Below are 6,963 nucleotides of genomic sequence, written 5' to 3' on the forward strand. Positions count from 1 at the left end.
AGTGCCTTCAGTTTTCAGTGATTTCCAAGAAAGCTAGAATGTTTGTGTGAGACAGACCACCACCACCACCACCAGCAAGAATATGAGTTGACACAAGCCTTGCAAACAAATGGCATCTCCCCAGTGAGTACTGGCATATGCCTGGTTAAATTGTAATGTGCATTGTACTCCTTAATACTGAAAACAAAAATATGTAAATCCACACTGTTTCTTAGTAAGAAACTGTACCTTTAATTTCAGGTAACATGCTTCTTACCATTAAATTCTCCCACTGACCCTTGCTAGCAAATATTAATGAAAATATAAACTACTTACCTTCCCACATAGTTCATACATGAAATCTTTGATTTTGCTGCAGGGGAGTTATTATTAAACTTGGGTGCATTATTAAAAAAATGGTTTCTCTGAGAGGATGTGCACATTTTCCTTCATATACTTATGAAACAGAGTCTGCATTACATATTTAAAGCCAATTCTAGAAGTATAACGGTTCACAGAAGGCAATATCAGTTTATTATATTTGTGAGGTCTCTCCTCTGGGACAGTGATTAAGATGCCTCAATCCTCACCACTAACACTGGTGGAGAATGTTCATATTGTAAGAAAAATAAACACACACTATTTTTAGATGCAGCTTTCTACACCAAGTACAGTTTCCCCTAAAAGAACACAGGGAATTCACACTCCAGTCCTGGGGCTGGGCTTTCTCTCCAGGCTCCAAATAAGACTCCCCACTGACCACTATAGAGCTGAGTCCTTAGCCGGATGTTCCAAGCCAAATCCTCCACCACCTTCTCTATGAAATCAGTGCTCTCAGTGTCCCTGTTCAAGTAGCTGTCACACACTCTTTTTGAGATTTGATTTTCTCACACACATACCCACCTAGGAAAGGCTGGCACAGCTTACCTGCCCTACCACCTCCACCCAGACTATAAGGTAAATCTGCTGCTACCAGAACATCTGAAGCCAGCTACTTTAAGGATCTTACCAGGGTACCTATTTGCACTTATAAAAACTAATACTTATACAAATGGCAGTGTGTTACCAAGCTACAAGACTTTCAGGAAAGTGGAGCCACAGTGCCACTAAATAAATGCAGTCTCAAAGATTAAATATTTTCTAAAAAAACAGCCACAATGAAAGGTTTAGATATATTTAATATTAAACAATAATAAAAAAGATGAAAATACTGAATATCTATTTACAATAAACACCAGAGTTTCAATCACAGGAAATATAAAAAAAACAGCACAGATAGAAAGACAGATACAGAGAAAAACTACAATTAGCTAATCTCACTATATTTTTCTAATTAACTAAAGAATTACTATTTCCTAGGTACTTAAAGCAAAGCAAGGTAAAAGTGGAAGAGTGTCTTGTCAGTTCCAAAAACAGAGTGCACACCTCACATCTCTTACTAGTATTCAAATACAATTTCAGTGCTGGCTGCAGAATGACATCACATCTGGTCACCTGACTCTGTGGCTCCCACACTACCCTCTCACTAGAGACTGAGCCAGGATCTGACACTGATGTGTCACAATACATACATACAATTTTAACTAAGGTCAATACAGCATCTGGAAACTGTAAAAGAATTCCAACACTTCCACCCTTCCTGCATAAACTAACAAGCTATTCTCTGGCTGCATTCAGACCTGTGAAATAAAATCTTTATGTCCTAAACCAACTCATTTAATTTCAGGCTATTTTTCTTAAGGTTAGCTGGGCTGCACCTAACTCCTTCCCTTCCAGTATCCTCTGTTAAAATATATACATTTCATTAGTTACAACAATACAGTCTGACATACATGTCTATTTCTCTTCTGTTCAGCAGAATGCACTGCTGATACATTTTTTAACACAAGCAACTTTACAAATACATTTTTAACACAAGCATCTGTACAAATATTCAAATGACATATAATTATTTACAAAACTGCAGATAGCTATGCTGGCATATTTTAACATGCACTGGCTACTCCCCTGACACTGCTGGCACTACCAAAAAAAAAACGGGTCAGAGAACACCTTGCCACGCAGCACTGTTGAGATAAAGCTATGAGAGCCAAAAGATAACTGCCAATGTTGCTCACAGGAAAAAATATTTATTGTGAAGTGCTTTTCGTCTTGCTGATAACAAGACTTCTTCAGACATAAAATCACAATCAATTAGAACCACATTTCAATAAAATAAAACCACATTTCAATGACATAAACCACATTTCAATAAAATAATGAGATTTCCAACCACCCAACCTCCAATCAGATACTCCTAAAAAAGTATATAGTACTCCCATTAATACCAGTTAACTCATTAGTGTTTTGATAAAATTTGTTGCTAGCATCAATTAAATGTAGATATACAAAAGTAACTGTAAAAAATATTTATATAAATATAAACAATGGTATATGCATAGATATAAAAATACCCATCCATATCAAACTAACTATAAATAAATATTTATAAATATACATAACTTTGTACCAATATGTTGCTGGTGCACACCTTCCACTGAAATATTTAAAGTACTCAGTAGATATAAGCACAGAGTTACTAAGACATGATAATCCTAAAAGTATAAAAATATAAACCTTCAAGTGTCATGATATATATAATGAAACACCAACATCAATACACTTGAATTCAGTTAATGATATAGGGTTGAAACCAAAAGGTTAAAAAAATTTAATTTATGAAATTGATGTGTTAATTAATTTTCAAATCAAATAGTCTGTGACATATAAGGTTTGTGATGTGAAATGTATAAAATGTGTAAAATGTATCCACGTCACATTCATTTACTTGATGTCATGTGCTGAAACACATTAAATAAAACTTAACAATATATTTTCTGCTACAAGCATGCCACTCCACAGTTATCAAAACCCTAAAAGAATTCCCTCATACACCTAAGTATTCTGGTGCTAAACACTGGCACTACCTCACATCATCACAAGATTTATTTTTCATTTAGGTATGCTTTTGGTGGGGGTTCAGTTGGGGACTGAGCAGGTAAGAAGTTCAGAATACTGGCTGGAGAGGAAGAGTAAGTCTCTCTGCTGTTAAGGTAACATAAAGCTCCAATGGCATGAAAAGTTTGGCCACTCATGCTCTGATGAGTTTATACTGTTACAATGGAGGAGTCTTGTAAGAGAAGTCTCCTTTGTAAGGTAAGGCACAGCTTAACAAGGCTGTGTAGTAAACAGTAAAAAAGTTTTCAATTTCAAGTTACTCTCTTTCTCCCTCTCACCTATCTGAGTCTGACACTGTGTGCCTCATGTCACATGCAAGTTGTGGTTCACAAAACAAATCCTGCCTTGATGTTTTGTGTTTTTTTTTTACTTTTACTCTCATTTCAAATATTATACTTCCAACTGCTTGCTCACAGTGCAGTTAACATTATCATGTTCATATTTAAGTGTCTAGGCCACCACAGTGCACTTCAGTGTTGCATAATGACGCCAACCATCAAGTGGTAAACACTAGTTAAAAAAATCAGAATTTAAAGGGGCTAGTTGCAAATTAATGGAAGCCTGTTATTTTGAGGCCCAAAATTGATTTTTTTGTCAAGCTTGGGGCAATTGAGAGGCATGCATTGGATTCCAAGTTAAGTGGCTTTGCTGCAATGCCCTTCTGTCTTGCCTGCTGGATTCACAGGATGTCAAGCCTCCTCCTTACAATCATATCAATCACTTCCAAGCTGCTCTATATCAGGGAACATATACTGAGTATATCAGTCCATAGTTTAAGTTTGGTAGGTTGATTGTTTTTTTATTTCCAGCTTTCACTCAACAGACCTATCCCATGCATATCCCAGGCATCCCAGGCTAGGGAACTGACCACTGGCTGTCCAGTATCTTATTGTTCCAGGGCTACTACGTTTTATAGTGATCACACAGTGGCCAAAATAAGCACATAGACCCTTCCTACTGTTAACATGTGTATCTGATGTAGGTTGGATTTTCAACCCTCTTATAATTGGCCAATATCTATGCCCATTTTTGGTTATATTACTCATCATGACCAGATCATCTAGAGCCAAGTTTCACACTGTCAAATGGCTAGCTCTGATTCAGTGCATAGTCTGTGATCTCAGTTTTCCTGTCTAGAGGATACTGTAGACCACAGATGACGTCTAAATTAGCTGGTCAATACAACTCTTCCATCAATAGGCACCACCTAAAAACTGTGCTGTTGCCCAAAACTCCACTCAGTTTTGTGTGGGTTTGAAGTGGAAATACCCAGCATATTTTGGGGGGTCATAAATACAGAGTCTTTAACCCAGCTGGTGCCCATAAGCATTATGGTGCCTAACTAACATTCAAACCAAAGGAAACAAGTCACACAGACGTTCAGCAAAAATGCAAAAAAAAAAAAAAATCCAAGCTGATTTATCATATTTATTGATAAAAAATATATACTTAATGTTTATGGTTATCAGCTGGGTTTAAAGAGCCTGCTTTTCTGAAGTATAGCTAAACTATCAACTTATGCCGTGCTGATAACATAATTAAAAGGCCGAAATATGCATATCCACAGCAAGTGGGTTTGGCATTATTGATCTGAATGTAGCTATAAATTGTTAAAAAATAAAAAGTCATGGACATTCTGAATCCATGTAGTTGAAGCATTTGATGTCCTTAAGGGGTCATTTGCATATGTCCCACTGGCCTCCTTTACAAGATGTTTTAGATATCACACAATGAAAACACTAGCTTAGCTAGGCTTTCTTGGAGTTTTTAATGAATGGTTTGTCTCTGTGACATTTTAACTCTTCTGTGTTGAAAAAGAGATTCAGATCCCTTGGTCAGGTATTTCTGCTACTACAGGACTTGCAAATATATAATCGGTCTGACAGGATAGAGTGTGTAGAGGCTCTATAAGCAAGGCGAGATTACCTCATAGTAGCCTGTATGATACCAAGAAGAGGGACAATGCCTTGAAATGGTCTGCATAGTTTTTGTGATTTAGGCCCCTGATTTTTTTTGCTGAGAAAAGCACTGTGGTCATTCCAGTTGTGCCAAGTGTTTGGACAGTTACATACCAAAAGGGGCATTATATTCAATGAGTGGCCTAATGAGAGCCAGGTACAGTGGAATGATTACATCTCTGGACCTGAACATCATACCTTTAGATGTAATCTGTGCAATGAAAAAGGACTTCCCTACAGTTTAGTTTACCACGTCTGACTATGGGATCAGATTGCAGGGGTGTGTTATCAGTGTGATATCTACAAGAGTGGTCTTTTTTGCTGAAAGATACTATTACTTATTTCTTGGAAATATTTGTTTGAGGAAAGCCTTCTTCTAGGACCTTGGTTTCCTCTGGGGAGTTTATGATAGCACCAACTTTGCAGTCATCGGCAAATTTAGTTAACCATAGACCCTTAACATTTTCTTTGACCTCTGAGAAGTAAATGCCAAAGTTGAGTGTCCCAGCGAAGGAATCCTGGGATACACTGGTAGTGACAGTTCTTTTGCAGGAGGTAGAGCCATTGACCCTGATTTCATGCATTTGTGATCCAGTTTGCTATCCAATGAGCTACATGAGGGTTTCCATTTAACTGGGAGAGTTTATTTGTGATGTCTAAACATATGACATTTTCAAATGCCTTTGCAAGATCCAAATATGTGATGCATACTGATTTGCCCTCATCCATTACTTCAGTAACCTTCTCAAAGAAGTTGATCAAGTTAAGTAGGCAGGATTTGAACTGGCTTGGGTTAAGAGTTTGCAGGTTGTCCATGTCCTTATTTAATAATTTCATAATGAACACAGACTTATAGATGAGGCTGGTCAGGCATATGGGTCTATAATAACCTTAGTCATTTGACACCCCACCTTTGTGTAAGGGGGTGACTATTACTATCCCCCATTCATCTGCCATAAAGTCTGTTTGGAGGCTGATATAAAATAGACTCTTTAGGGAATATAAAAGTAAAATCAAGTTGAAGGTTGCAGGAGCAAAACAGGTCCAAAAAATGAAGAGTATCTCAAGACCAACTATGTAAAAGAATGAATATTTAATTGAAGATGAGCGCTTTCACTGATAACACAGCTTCTTCAGATCTAAGTTAAAATAAAAAGAAACTTAAAATGATTCTTTTATATGATCACCTCTAGTGGTCAAACAAGTAATTACAGTGAAGAAAACATAAACTGATTCTTTTGTATGATCACCTCTAATGGTCAAACAAGTAATTACAATGAGGATACATATAATGAATGAATAGCAAGTTGGATATACGTCATAAAATCACAAATCAAATAGATGTTAAATGCTCAAACAATGCCTGTCCTGAAAATACAGAAAATCCCAGTCAACTACATTTCCAAGTGGAATGACATGGAAAATATATAACCTATATGAAAAATGTCATAAATAAAAATGAGTGTTGAAGGGGGGAGGGGGAGGAAGGAGGAGAGAAAAAGAAAAATGAGGTAAAATGCTAAATTCTTTTATATGATCACCTCTAATGGTCAAACAAGTAATTACAGTGAAAAAAACAAAAACAGGTTCTATTGTATGATCACCTCTAGTGGTCAAACAAGTAAATACAATAAGGATGCATATAATGACCTAAAATCACAAATCAAATGGATGTTAAATGCTCAAACAATGCCTGTCCATAGGATACAAAAAATCCTAGTCAACTACATTTCCAAATGGAATGACATGAAAAATATATAACCTATGTGAGAAATGTCATAAATGAGAATGAGTATTAAAGGGGGGGAGAGAAAAAGAAAGAGAAATGAGGTAAAATACTAGTGCAGATGTCACTAGAGAGAGCAGATACAATCTATTTAATATTCCTGCGTGTTCTTAATCTCGGTTTTATCGAGGCTCTATCATTGAGGCCAGATCCTTTATCTGCCCTAAGCCGAACTATCCAATTACATTCCTTATTTTCTGTATGTGTCCTAATATCACCTCCTCTTATTGCAGGAACTATAGT

The sequence above is a fragment of the Protopterus annectens genome, chromosome 13.part0 (genome assembly GCF_019279795.1).
Source record: "Protopterus annectens isolate FY-2018-M chromosome 13.part0, PAN1.0, whole genome shotgun sequence".
Taxonomy (NCBI): Eukaryota; Metazoa; Chordata; order Ceratodontiformes; family Protopteridae; genus Protopterus; species Protopterus annectens.